Genomic DNA, 13,167 nt, shown 5'->3' with positions numbered 1-13,167 from the left:
GATATAATCCTGCTCCTGTCAAAGTGTTCCAGGCGGCTTTGAGTAAAAGATTGATCTTCTGCATCACTCCGCTCGTCAGCAAACCGGAGATGCTGAATTTTCTTTAGGTTGAGACAGTCATTAATTAAGTTTTCTATAATGTTTGTTTTGTGATCTGAAGATGTGTTCTATAAACTGTAAATCTACTTTTTTACTTAAAAAGTCTTAGTTATAAAAAAGGGCAGAGAGATACATTAATGAATAATAAATAATTATAATTCTACTTATCTGACAATAAGGAAAGTGTGTTGGAAAGCTGCTTAGAAAACAGAAACCAGTGCGTTCAGTTCAGAAGTTCCTAAGTCCCTTTGCATAAATGTTGTCTTCGGTAGACACAGAGCGGAGCGAGTTGATTTGAAACAGACCTGTGGCGGAGCTGCAGTCCATCCGTGGAGACTTTTAAGTCCATATGGTGAGACTGCCTAAGGAGTCAAATACTTTGTGGGAGGATCATGCAATTAATCAAAAAAAAAAAAAAAGTAATGTTTTCAGTTAATTTAAATCTATTTGGTATTTTTTTAGGTGAAAAAAGTGTCTCCACTTCAAAGAACAGGAAAAAATGTTCATGATTTCCTGTGTACTCTTTTTTGGTAGCTGTCACAACTCATATATTTTTAACTATTTGTTTAATAAAATCTGTTACTTCTTAGTAATCACGTGGCTTAAAAATAACAACGTGCTGTATGTGTAAGAAGGTTTTCCTTTATCAGATACACAGCACCCAGTAAAGACACGCTGATCAATTTGGCTTTCGTTATCCTTACTAAGTGGAGAGAAGTTAATTCATTTTCCCTGCAAGACTTTTAGAAATGATTATTCAGTGAGGCTGGACTGAATTCTGTAGATATCCTGGTATTAGTGCGCTTTGAATTCCTGAAACATGGGGGATCGCCCAGTCTGTGCTGAAGGCTTACTCTACGCGTACAAGTTGTGTTGCCGTAACCGGTTGAGAATATGGAAGAAGCAGAAGCTGTCTCTCAAACCGATGCATTTACAGTAGCAGAAGTGCCCCCACAGATGCTCTGAAATGGTCAGGGTGCTTTTTGGCAGAATCTGGAGGAAGGAAGAAAAGAAATGGCAAACACGAACTGTCCTGGAGCGGTGCCTGGGTGCAGGCTGGGGCCCTGCACCCTGCAGTGCTCCGTGCTGCCACAGGGACGGCAGCACAGGGGAGGGGGGCTCAAAGTGGGCTTTGAAAGGTGTAATCTAATTCTGAAAAGGCAAACAAAAGCAGCTACAAAATCTTACCGCAGGAGGAGGTGGGGTACTGTGCAATGAGAGGAGCAGTTTGGGAAGCGCTCCTCTGCTGTGCTGCTGAGGATGCCTGTGGTGTGACCCAGAGGGCCGGCAGAGGAGGCTTGTCGACTTGCCACCCGTGTAATGTTTTAATGTGTTCCAATAAATAACCAGAAAAATATTTTGGCTAGCTCTTTCACTGGTTTTCCAGTAGAAATGGTTTGCTTAGCTTTCAAGCTTTTTCTCTTTTTGATGTTTCTATACATGGAAGAAAGGTATTTTATGTTCGGAAACACTGGGCATACTGTGCTTCTCCCAGACTCCCTCCTCTTTAAATGAAAAATGGATTTGATATTGATGATGATTGCCTTTTTTTTTTTTTTTTTTTTTTTTTTTTCTCCTGTTACTTTGGTATTTAGAAATCCCAGTGAAGGAAAAATAGCTGATATTAAGAAGGTGAGACTCAGGGATTTGAGGCCACTTCTTAGCTCTTCTCTCGTGACCTTGCTTAATGAAATTGGCTCAGTCTGTGCAGGGCCCAGTTCCTGCCGTCAGGTAAGGACTGTTCCTTGTCCTCGGCTTTCCAACTAGCAGGGACAGAGCATCTAGTTCTGCTCACAGAGATCTCTTGCAGCCTTTAGCTGCTGTTGTGGTATGAACACGAAGAGCTGACACTAAGCACTGCAGGGCAGCTGAGATGAGATTTTGGATCCCTGCCTGCGATCCTGTTAAAGCTAAGCAGGCATTAGTGCTGTCCGTGCGAGTGGGCAGGCAGGGTTAAGGCACCAGAAGGACAAACTCCACCGCCGCAGCTTTGTGTGCTGTCTGTAACATGGCACCCTCCGCTGCAGCCAATTCACCTTCTGTACGACATCTTACACAATCAGGACTAAGGCAGGGCAATTAAATGGGATTTCTTAAGTGGCAGCGAAAGAATGTTAATTGATGTGTGAAATATAATTATCCTCCTGGGCTCCTTGGCTTTCTTTTGTTCGTGACTGGTTTTGATTAAACAGCTCTCCTTGCCGGGCCTATTGTATCCATTCACCCACTCTTTTCTTCCTCGAAGCAGGCAATGTCTAAAAAAGGCTGGCTGCTTGTGCATCCCAAATATTTCCCAAGGCAGGAAGAAAAGGGGAGGGGAAGTGCAGGCAAAAATCAGTCATCCTGCTTGGTATGTGGGTCCTTTGCTGAATGCTGTTTTTGGGTTGGAGCCCTGCATCTGGACTCCTGCTCATGCCAGCTGAAAAGGAAACTTCTATTTTGTTTGCTTAAAAGGCAACAAGTCAATGTTTAAAGAGGCAACCTGAGGGGATTTTTCAGGGACTTGACCTGATTGATCTGGAAAATAAGTTAAATGAGGTGTGGCCAAGAACTTCTTAAAGCAATCAAGCAAATACTTTCTTACCAAGATGGTCAGGAAGCGAGAGGGAGGGATCCTATATGTTCTGCTAAGCATTGCCTCTAAATGTTTTCCCTTACTTTTGTCCTGGTGGGCTGTCATAATGCCCTCCATATGGGTGACTATGGCCAGCAGGGTATGCCGTAAGGTAGGTGTCTGGATATTTGTAGATATTTGTATTTCTTCTGTATGAACAAACGGCATTGTGAGAATGGGAAGAGGAAACCAGAACTAATGCTCTGCGATGGTTTTCTCCATCCCAGATCTGTGGATTACTGCTTTTTAAAGCTTTACTGGGTACTAGGGTATGGGTAGCAACAAAATCAATTTCCTTTTTCTTTCCCAGTACTGAACTGATATGGTACCAGAGTCAGGATAGGCATTTTAAATATATACACTAATTTTTCATTCCTGAAAGTTCTCATTCTGATACATATAAACTTAGTTTAAGGTCTACAATGGCGTTGATGTTGGTTAGCAGTTTGTCATTCTAGATCCATGTGATATGTGCCCAACAAACACACAGCTCCAGAAAGCCTTTCTGAGCAAGGCAAGGTCCTGGCTTATTCAGAAAAAGGGAGGAGCGCAGGACCTTGCAGGCTTTAAAGCCCTTAGTGATCAGCTGGAGTTCAGGTGTCCTGCAGCCCATGTTCTTTGCACCTCTCAGAGTGCCTGCCTGCTTTGCGGAAGGCAGACGGGTATTTTGTGGTACACTTCATCACTTTGGTCATGCAGTTATGGCAAGCTTTGCTACAAAAGTGTGTGACATCTAAGATAGATGCTTCCTTCCTGCAGCAAGATGAGGATTTTGCATGTCCTGCTGTACCCCCAAGGCTCCCAGCAAATACTTGTTGTCTGTGTGGGCCAACCCCTCCTCATCAAACGCTAATTCCTTTTTTTAAATTGCTCACATGTTTTGGACTTCAGAACATTGCTTAGCAACAAGTTCCAGTTTAAATATGTATGTGATGAAAAGATCTTTCTTTTGTAGCTCAAAGCCTTCTGTTTGTCTTTCACTGGGTAATCCCGAGCTCTTGCTGGGTTAGAACCAGTCGATAACCGTGGCCTAAGAACTTTCCTCATGCGGCTGGTGGTTTTGTAGTTGTTCCTGAGCTCTGCTTTTTAAGAGTTCTGTTGTAAGCCCTCCTTAGTCCTGCCTCGTTTCCAGAAGGCTAGTTTGTCTCGTTGTCCTCCCTGCGTATCTTTGGTCAACCTCGGGGCTTTTCCTTCTGTGCTTACAATTGTGCCGTTGTGTTTTTCTGTTGAGGCAGCTAGAACTGCATGTGGTGGTGAGGATCTTGGAGTTCAGTGGTGGTGAAAATGAAGCTCATTTTTTGGCTTTCTCAGTTCCTGACTTTCCACCTGCTCTTCATCCCTAGGTAGGCATTGACTGGATGCTGCCTGTAACACAAGGACCGTTTCTCTGAGATGTGGTGGTTAACATCAAGTGGATCATCCTGCAGTTCTAGCTCAGATTCAGTTCTCCTGTGTGTGTGGTTTTGCATTGCAGGTATCTGTTCACAAATGCAGACGACTGGTCAAGTTGTGGTTTCATGATACTGGTCAGAATTCAGCGCCTATCAGACGGGCTGGAGTCCTGCAGCGAAGTGCTCTGAAAGCTAAAGGCTGAAGCTGCAGATGGAGTTTACAGAGGGAACTTGAATCCACATTCCACTTGAACCCACGGTACACTCCAAATGTACAGACTGTTGGGTTATTCTAACATCCCATCCCAGTTCTTTTTTTCATTAGATCACTTTGATTTTTTGCCCCAGTGTGACATGAAAACATGTTTTGGAATGTTTTAAATGTCTGGCAAATGATTTGGTTTTGGATTTTTGCCCACCTATGTTCCTGACCGACCTAGGCACTTGTGCAAAATTTGCTCGTGATCTTTTACGGCATTAGCATCATACAGTTGCGGCTTGAACCGTGCATGTTAAAGATGATTTAAAAAAAAAAAAAAAAAAAAAAAGTGAATTGATTTAAAATCCTGAAAGGGCAGAGGCAACTGCAGGCTACTGAGGGAGAGACAGGATGAAAGCTGGCTCCAGGAGGGCTGAGAATGCCAGAGGGCGGCAGCAGTTCTGGGTGTTAGACTCACCCATAGGTTTAAGGCATTGCTTGCCCATGTATCTTCTTTTCCAGAGAGCTGCTGTGAGTCTTGTCCATTCACAAAGACCAGTGACTTGGTAAGAAACAGCAGGTGTGCTGCTTCTCTGCAGAGCAGGGACTCACGAATTAAGAAGTGACAAAAGTGCACCCTTAGTGGCAGCAGTGATAAATGACATCTTCCCCAGAGCCTGGCTGGCAGCATATGGAGCTGTCAGCTTGGGGTGTGCAGGAATCACTCGCAGGAGCTGGGCTGGGTGCGGGTTTTGACTCCTTTCTTGGTGCAGGCCTAAGAGGGAAATGGATAAATTCTTACTTAGTGGAGCTGTTTGGTGGAGACAGTCACTCAATCCCCTGATACTGCTGCTCTTGTTCTAGCTCATTTAGCACCACAAGCCTCCATAAACCAAAGGGAGTACAACATGCCTAATGTAGCGTGAGGAGCGAGGCGGGGTGTGCCTGGCACTGGAGATTTACTGCTACCTGATGGGCCTCGGTGAGCAGCATCCTCCCCCCGAGCACTGAGCACCGTCTCTGCCCTCGCTCCCTCTTGCACACATGTACCTAAGTGCACGTAAGCTCTTGAGGATGCACTTTGAGTCTTTGTTTTTCCTCATTAAAAGTGCCAAGATGCATGTCAAATGCCTGGAGCAGCCTCCTTTCGTTTTATTACAGTACTCTTACGGCTTTTCTTTGTGTGCATGTGTCTTACTCCTTGCACTGCAAGTGTTGATGTCAGGCAAAGATAATCTTTGGGTGTGCTGGTGGCTGCATACCTTTATTCTTGGAGGGGCTCTGAAAGGGGCACGTCGATTTGCCTTTCTCTCTTTTTCAGGTGTGTGAAAGAATTATTCTGGGGTGGAACCATCCCCCATGCTGCATGCCATGGTGCTATCCCAGCGATTACAGTTCTGTAGGATCACAGCGGCATCTCTGTTTGCTGTCAGATTTACACAGCTGAATGCTGTTAGTATAAATCAGATTAATCTATAGTGATGTGTATAATGTCAGAGAGCTTGGCACTGTACTTGAAAAAGGAATCTGTACTGACACACATTTGAGGTAGCAGAGATGATCAATCTAAAACATCCATTATTTGTTTCTTTCATAATTGGGCTAGAATTAAAAACCTCTGTATTTCTGTATATGCAGATTAGATTGCAACTGGTAGAGCACGGAGTTATCTTCAAGGGCTTTATGAGACTGCTACACAGCTTCAGCAGGGACCCACCAGACATGAACTCAGCCAGACAGTCTGAAAGCCACAGGTGAGCACAAGCGGGGGTAAAAAACCAAACCAACAACAAAAAACCCTTAGCAGTAGCTAGTCTGATTTTGCTGCTCTGAGCCTGCCTCATCCTTCCCTGTGTGCAAACGAGCCCCTTGGAAACTTCAGCCTTCCTCAGAGAGCTCCTCTGTGCATCTATCCCATGACGAGGAGCGCTGCTTTCCTCTGGCTGCTCAGTCACATATGATCACTGGCAGTGTGACCATCTCCTTGGCAGCTTTGCCAGCAGCATCCCCTTTGCTTTCTGCTTTGTTAATCTGCCGAACGATGTTTGCATGTGCAAATATTCCTCCTGTCTTGAAATAATCCTTGTGTCTCGTAATGTGTCTCACCATGCTAACATTTTGTGTTTTGCTCTGAAAGGCGTCTTGGAATACCGTTTGGTGGAAAATTGTTCTGCATAAAAAGCTGCAATGCATTGTACTGTATTTCCTCCTAAACAGCAGAGCCAAATCAGCCCAGTAGCTTGCATTTCCTTTCAAGCAGCTCTAGCTGCTTGGTACCAGTTGTCAGTGCCAGACTGAAAGCTTTAACACGGAAATCTAGGCTGAACATTGCTGTGGGGCCAGGACCTTGGTTTTGTGACTCATCTCTTTGGAGAAAAACCTGCCTAAAAAGACTAACTCTGAGATGGCCCCGCTTAAGTGACACATAAGAGAGACTCTCAGCCAAAATACAGATCCTGTTTCCACTTGTTGTAGGAACAGGGGAAGTGGATCTGCCTCCAAACAGACTGTGAAACTGGGGCAGGACATTGCAGTATCCTTTTTCCTCTACGTTTGCCTTTGCTCCTACTCATGCCCTTCCTTTAGGACCCTTGTAACCTTTCAAATGGGAAAGGCAAGTGGCTTCCTGTCCTGCATGTTTATGGAGTGAACTGGAGCAGGCTGGGTCTGAGGGAGGCGATGGATTTCCTGGCACTCGCTCAGCCTTGGGTGTCCTGGACCTCTGCTCATACAGTTCTCCTGGCCCCACCTCCGTGAGCTCTGCTGCTATGTCCTACAAGGGCTTTGGAAATCTTTCATAACCCACCAAATCGTGTCCATTTACAGGGTGATGGGTTCATATGTTTCTTCTAAACTTGCAGAACTAAATTTCTCTTTATATTTTTTTAACCGGCAATGTTTACATGCTGAAACATAGAGAAGGCTGTGCCTGACTAGAGGGTGTTTGCTGTCACAGAGACTAAATTGGGACCCTCTTACCATCTCCACTGCTGGTGGTAAGTTTTTGGCCTAATTTTATTTGCTCCAGATGAGTCTAAATACTTTGTGATGGAAACACAGGGACTGAGACATGCCTTTCTAGCATTTAAGTATTAAGCCGACAGTCTGTTGGTTCGTTATGGGGCTGGAATCCCCTGGGAGCAGCTCTCTGTCTCACGGCAGAACTGACACAAAATCCAATGCAGCTGATTTCCCATGGACAGTCTTCAAATGTTGAAATCTCGGACTTTCTAAGTACGGGGCTGCTATGCATGGACACACTTCCTGCTAATCTCGAGGCATAAACACTCAGCGGCTCCAGACGCTTGAAGAAATAAACACACTGACTCGGTATTAATATTTCATCACAACATGCTAAAGTTAAACCTCACTGATCCAGAGTGACCTGTAGCCACTCAAGAAAATGTTGCTTTTTTCTTCTCTCTCTTTTTTTTTTTTTTTAATAATTTAACTTTTTATGGCGAGAAAATAAGAGGAAATGGTTTCCTGCATGGCAGGTTTAGCATGGATAAGCAGAGCTGCTTCAGCTGGAAGAAAGCTGCCCATGTGCAGAGATGTGCTTTGGAAAGGTTTGTGAGTTCAAGGAGGACAGCTTTACAGCTTTGCTCCTTGCCTCTGCCACATAAGGTGAAGCAGACACACAAGGCCATGGGGTGTAACAGTACACAAGCACTGCACAGCTAAGCCAGCCGCTCCTGTGCTTATTACCTGATAGCAGCTGTGGGAATGTGGTGGAGCCTTGAGAAAGCACGTTTCACATTGCTTCCATCAGAAAACCCTCCAGTCTAGTCAGGGGCAGATGACCTTATTGCTAAAGTCTCCTGTGATCTAAGGCTGCTACAACCATAAGCGTGTTTTCTGTAACCTGTGCCCAGGGAATTTCCAAGCACCAGTCTTTGAACTGTATCTTAATGATCTGATCTTAAATACACTGAATTTGGTGGGTGCTTTTCTGTTGAATGCAGATGATGATTATTGGATCAGAACTTACCGAGAGGCCAGTGGCAGATCTCCTGTGGTCATTGTGTAGATGAGAGGGGCACACAGCCCGCACGGTGACAGAGGTGCAAGAAGTTGGCTCTGTAGTCAGCCAGGCTTAGTTAGCCTGGATAACCAAGTTTTTTTTTCCCCCTCTGAGTTGCATGTGTTAAAATCAAATCTAATATATATATATATATGTTCTATTTAATTTGATTTTAATGAACGTTAAGCACTCTGAGATAGGCACGTGAAGGGTGTTATATGTGTCTGTATCTGATCCACTGAAACAGGAAAAGTACAAGAGAAACAATTCCTACTGAGCTGAGTTAGAGGCAGTCAACCCCAGTGACCGCACGAGGCAGTCAAGAGCATCGAAAACATTGGGAAGGGAGACATAAGCAAGACTTAGTAGCTATAGCTGCTCCAGCATTTTATCAGATTTACAAGGGCCCCCGTGTAATATACCAGGGGAAAATGTAAAAACTCAAGTGCAGTTTGAACAGTAGCATTCTGATAAACTCAGGATCAGCTGGCTTTGATCGCCGCGCAGTTTGGTGCAGGAGCACCACTTGTGCATTATGAGTGGGGTTCGGAGGAAGCTTAAAGCAGCTGTGCTTCTATATTTGCGCACTCTCTGTATTCAAACCTTGGCTTGAGAGCTCAAAGGAAATGAGATGTGTTTTGCATAACCCAGTTGCAATCAGTGGAAGCACCTACTAATCTGCTGGTGCTGTTTCTGACCTTTTCAGGATCTGTTTCCTTATCAGAAAATTGAAAACATTTTTAAAAGAGCAATGGACTTGTTTATTTGGGGATTTTGTAAGAATTCCAGATACGTTAGTGAACAAACAGATTTACACAAGAATTCTCATGAGAGTTTTATTCTCCTGGTCAGAAGAACCTGAGATAATCAATAGAAGTGTCTTCTTATTAATGGATCTCCAAGATTATTATGTAGACCCCACATTTTGGGGAATACCTATAACAGTGTGTATATATCCTGAAAGCATTAAAAATAAAAGGCATTCCGTTATGTCGCATTGGTGATGATAGATCTGTTTAAATATGGTTCTTCCTGTAAGAGCTGAAATGTAAAATGAAGCCAAGGGTCCTGAAAAACAGAGGATGGGGAAGACCTTAAAACGTGAAGCTTTAGCATTGAGAATTTTGAATAAATCAGGGTCGTTCACGGAAATCACTACTAAATCCCAAATTACTCTGCCTCTTCTGATCCAAATGTTTGTTTAGTAAGGCTGCAGTACAAGAAATAAATCCTGAATTATAATGACTTAGTCTGTGTGCGCCCTCCCTCCCCCTCAATTTTAGCATCCATCTGGGAATCAGATCTTCATTTTCTCTCTCATTTTCTGCCTTCTTATTCCAGGGCTTAAATAATCAGGCAGATCTGTAGAAAACAAAGAATTCAGTGTATGCAGATTAATAATTGGATGTGAAAAATGGATATCAAATGTTGAGCAAAAAATCTGCAGAGGATTTGGAAGCCTGTTCTGTGTTAGCGAAGCAGGTGCTGAACGCTGCTCGAGTTATTCTGGAAGCCTGCTCCCTTCCACGTGCTCAGAAAGCATGGAGGCATTTTGCCACCTTTCAGCTACCAGAACTGCTTCTTGCTCTTTTGTTGAATGCACATATGAAAAACAATGAATTTAGTCCAGTTAATTACTTAATGAGACTACTGTGCGGGTCTGGGTTCTAGCTGTAGTTTCCAGAGGAGGAAAAAAAGGAAAAAAAAAAAAAAAAAAAAAAAAAAGTTTTAGCTAAGTATTCGCAAGAGTCACGAGAATGCAGATGCTATCTGTGAAGGACTGTGAAGGTGACCATGCGCGGTTCCCTGCCTTAACGCAGAAGGGGCTGTCTCAAAATCCAGGTGGTAGCGAGGAGGGCCCTGCTCAGTCTGGGCCACCTTTGCCCTCTCTCAGCCAGAGCTAAATAGCAGGTTTGCTCACATATGTTCCCCTCCCCTTTGTAAACACAAAATCCCTTAAACAAATAGTGGACATCTTTTTTTTTTTTTCTTTTTTTTTTTTTTTCCTCTTCTGTTTATTAGAAGGACTTAGCTAATCCCTGTGTTTATGAGGAGTAGGGTGTGTCAACCTACAAGCCAAGGGAGTTAAATGAAATTTCATCTGTTCTCTATTTTCTAACAGAATCAGAGGGAGGGGGAATGCCCAACCAACCTTCAGCACAACACAGAAATGTGACTAACAGTGGTGTTTGCAGGCAGAGCCTCAGAAGGGAGTAGTGGCTGGGAGGAGGTGAAACAGCTGAATGGCAGAACCAAAGGGAAATACTCCCCCTTCAATTAGAGTAATTAAAAAGTAGTAAAAATAAACCACCCAAATCAGACTCTGGCCAAAACAAAGTCTTAATGTACACTTAGGGTTTAAAAAGTCTGCCGGAGGCCACCAGCATGTGTTGCCGCAGCCCTCTCACGTCTGTCCCTGCCATGAAGCAAACCCCAGCGGGGGCGAGGACGGGGCCGAGGCCCAGCGTCCCTCAGCGCTGCGCCATTCCTGGGCACGGGCCTCAGCGCCCAGCCCCGGTTCTGCACGCCAAGGGTGAGGAGGAGCTGAGCCATGAAGGGAGTTAAAATGCCTCTGAGAAAGCAGCGAAGCCCCGTGTGCTCTTCTGTGAAGTCTGCTCGCTCTGTTTTACTGCCGAATGGGTTGTTTTCCCTGGTCTCATTGACTAAGCTCTTCTTAGTTGCTTTTTTTCTGCTTTAGTGTTTTCTGGTTGCCTCCGTGGGCTTTTAAATCCCAGGAAGAATTGGCAGAGTGAAATAACTGTTTCATTGGTGATCCCTCCATAGTAATTTTTGTGTCAGTATGGGTGGATTTTGTCACAGGAGCTTCGGTGAAGCGTAGTGTGAGCCAGCTGCGTTGTGCTCCTTGTTGTGGTACAGTTCCTAGAAGCCTTGGCCCCGGCTCCAAAAGCATCTTCATTAAATGTGGACAAGTACTTCTGTGTTGCAAGTACTTGTACTTGCATTGTGTTTTCATGACTTGGAAAGAGAAAGTGGCTGAAGTATGAGTTAGGTTCTTAAAATCTGGAACTGGCGATTTAAAATTACATGGAAAAATACAGTAATCTGAACTTTAGGGAGATTTTTGGGAGTCCTTCTCTGCAGTCCAGACGCTCTATGGCCAGCAGGTTCAGTCACAGGAATTTCTGGCATTCTGCGTGCTAGGGTCGGTAGGTGATAGCTCCTGATGATAATTCCCCCAGATACTTTATGTAATAATAAGCTTGTCCTTTCTAGGGCTGCTGTACAAGAGAGGTCAAAACCTCTAATTGCATTAGACTTTTGCAATTCGAAAGGACTAAGTTATATAATTCTGTAGATATTGAAAGTTTTTGATGTTTTAAGCCATTATAAACTCCATTTCCTAATTCTACAAGCAATGAGACAAATTGACCAGATCTTTGGAGGTACAGAGCAGTGGTTGATTTCCATGTGTGGAGGGGTGCAATGCTGGCTTTGCATCTAATGAGATCCACTTACTTTGATTTTTGGTGTTTAGCTCTGAATTTTTAGTCATCTATAACAGGAAAAGTTGGCTGTTGGGGGAAGAACTCTCTTGAGTATTATACAGTTTGCAGTAGGTCTGTTATCTCCAGTGAATGTTAGGCAGATGTTTAGTCTGTTTTCAGCATGCATGAGAGGTAGAGTTGCTCTGCACATGCAGGGACGATAACTCCAGGATAGCCTACTTCAAGATTGATTATTGACAGAAAAAAAAAAAATCAACTGAAGTATTAAATAAGCTCTTGAGGGTTGTCATATTACTATCTCATTTTTTCTTCCATTTCCCACCTGTTGCCTGTTTGTCCTCCTGCTTAGTCCGGACTCTTGGGTGCAGGAGCTGCTTGCATATAACCACCTGTACACAATTCGTTGTTAATGCGGCGACATTTGCAGCCACCCAAATTCATCACAGCTGCAGTTTAGATAGCTAGAATAGAACACAACTGAGTAATGAGAAATAAATGTATTGTCCACTGGTCATGTTTGAGAATCACCGCTTTAGACATGTGTATATTACCAGTAATTAATAAGATAGAGCATGCACTACTCCCACTCAGCCTGAGAACTCTTTCTTATCAGGTGTCTGAAGTGGTGGGTCAGGAATGTGCCAGGAAACAAAATATGAACACATGCCAATGTTTTCAGAAAGTGTACCACATACAGACTCTGAGTCTATCTTCTCCTGGCTAGTGTTAGATAAGAAGTAAGTGTAAAATACCAAAACCTTAATGAAACTCTGCTGTATCATACATTAGGAAGCTGAGCCAGTGGGGAACTGCAGTGTCAGGTATCCTTTGGGTCCCGCTGTGAAGATGGGAACCCAGTGCAGTCCCAGTTTCTGCTACTGTCTGTGGTGAGCCTGTTTTGTCATTTGCTGCTACCAGAGCTTGAAAGCAGCAACTTTCCTTTCTGCAGTGTGTGCACATACAAATAGAAACAATTTTTAAAAGACACTACAGAAGCATCCAGGTAACCTGCTGCTACGATGTCTGTTTTGTTGTTGTTTTGCTCTGATAGTCGTTTCGGCAGCAAAGGCCAATGTTACATCCAGCAGAAGTAGTTTCCTGTGTATCCGTTAGGAGTGAGCTGAAAAGTAGGTCCCGTTTAACCTCGGGGGATGACCCAAGGAGGCAATACCTTGGCCAAGCCCAGGATGCTATGTGCTGGGACTGCTGCAAAAGATAAAATAGAAGAATGAAATCCATTTTAATTCTGAAATAAATGCAGATTGAGGCTCTCTAGACATATTTGTGAAGCTTGTTGGTTTTAAACATGCAGCACTGATACCTTAATTGCCAGTTCCTACAGCAGTAGTGCAACTTACTGCGAGATATGTTAT

The 13,167-nt window shown here is 43.9% G+C and overlaps 1 long non-coding RNA gene across 1 annotated transcript in view; it reads left to right on the top strand.

Moving 5' to 3' along the window:
* Nucleotides 1-13,167, top strand: part of LOC118176919 — a 181,201-nt gene that overhangs the window by 82,880 nt on the left and 85,154 nt on the right. Inside the window, exon 5 of the long non-coding RNA XR_004755571.1 lies at nt 5,942-6,057. This is a non-coding gene — a long non-coding RNA (uncharacterized LOC118176919). The remainder of the gene's footprint in view (nt 1-5,941; nt 6,058-13,167) is intronic.

This window comes from Oxyura jamaicensis, chromosome 20 (genome assembly GCF_011077185.1).
Source record: "Oxyura jamaicensis isolate SHBP4307 breed ruddy duck chromosome 20, BPBGC_Ojam_1.0, whole genome shotgun sequence".
Lineage (NCBI taxonomy): Eukaryota > Metazoa > Chordata > Aves > Anseriformes > Anatidae > Oxyura > Oxyura jamaicensis.
Note: the sequence above shows the minus strand (reverse complement) of the source record. Positions and strands in the feature narration are given on the sequence as shown.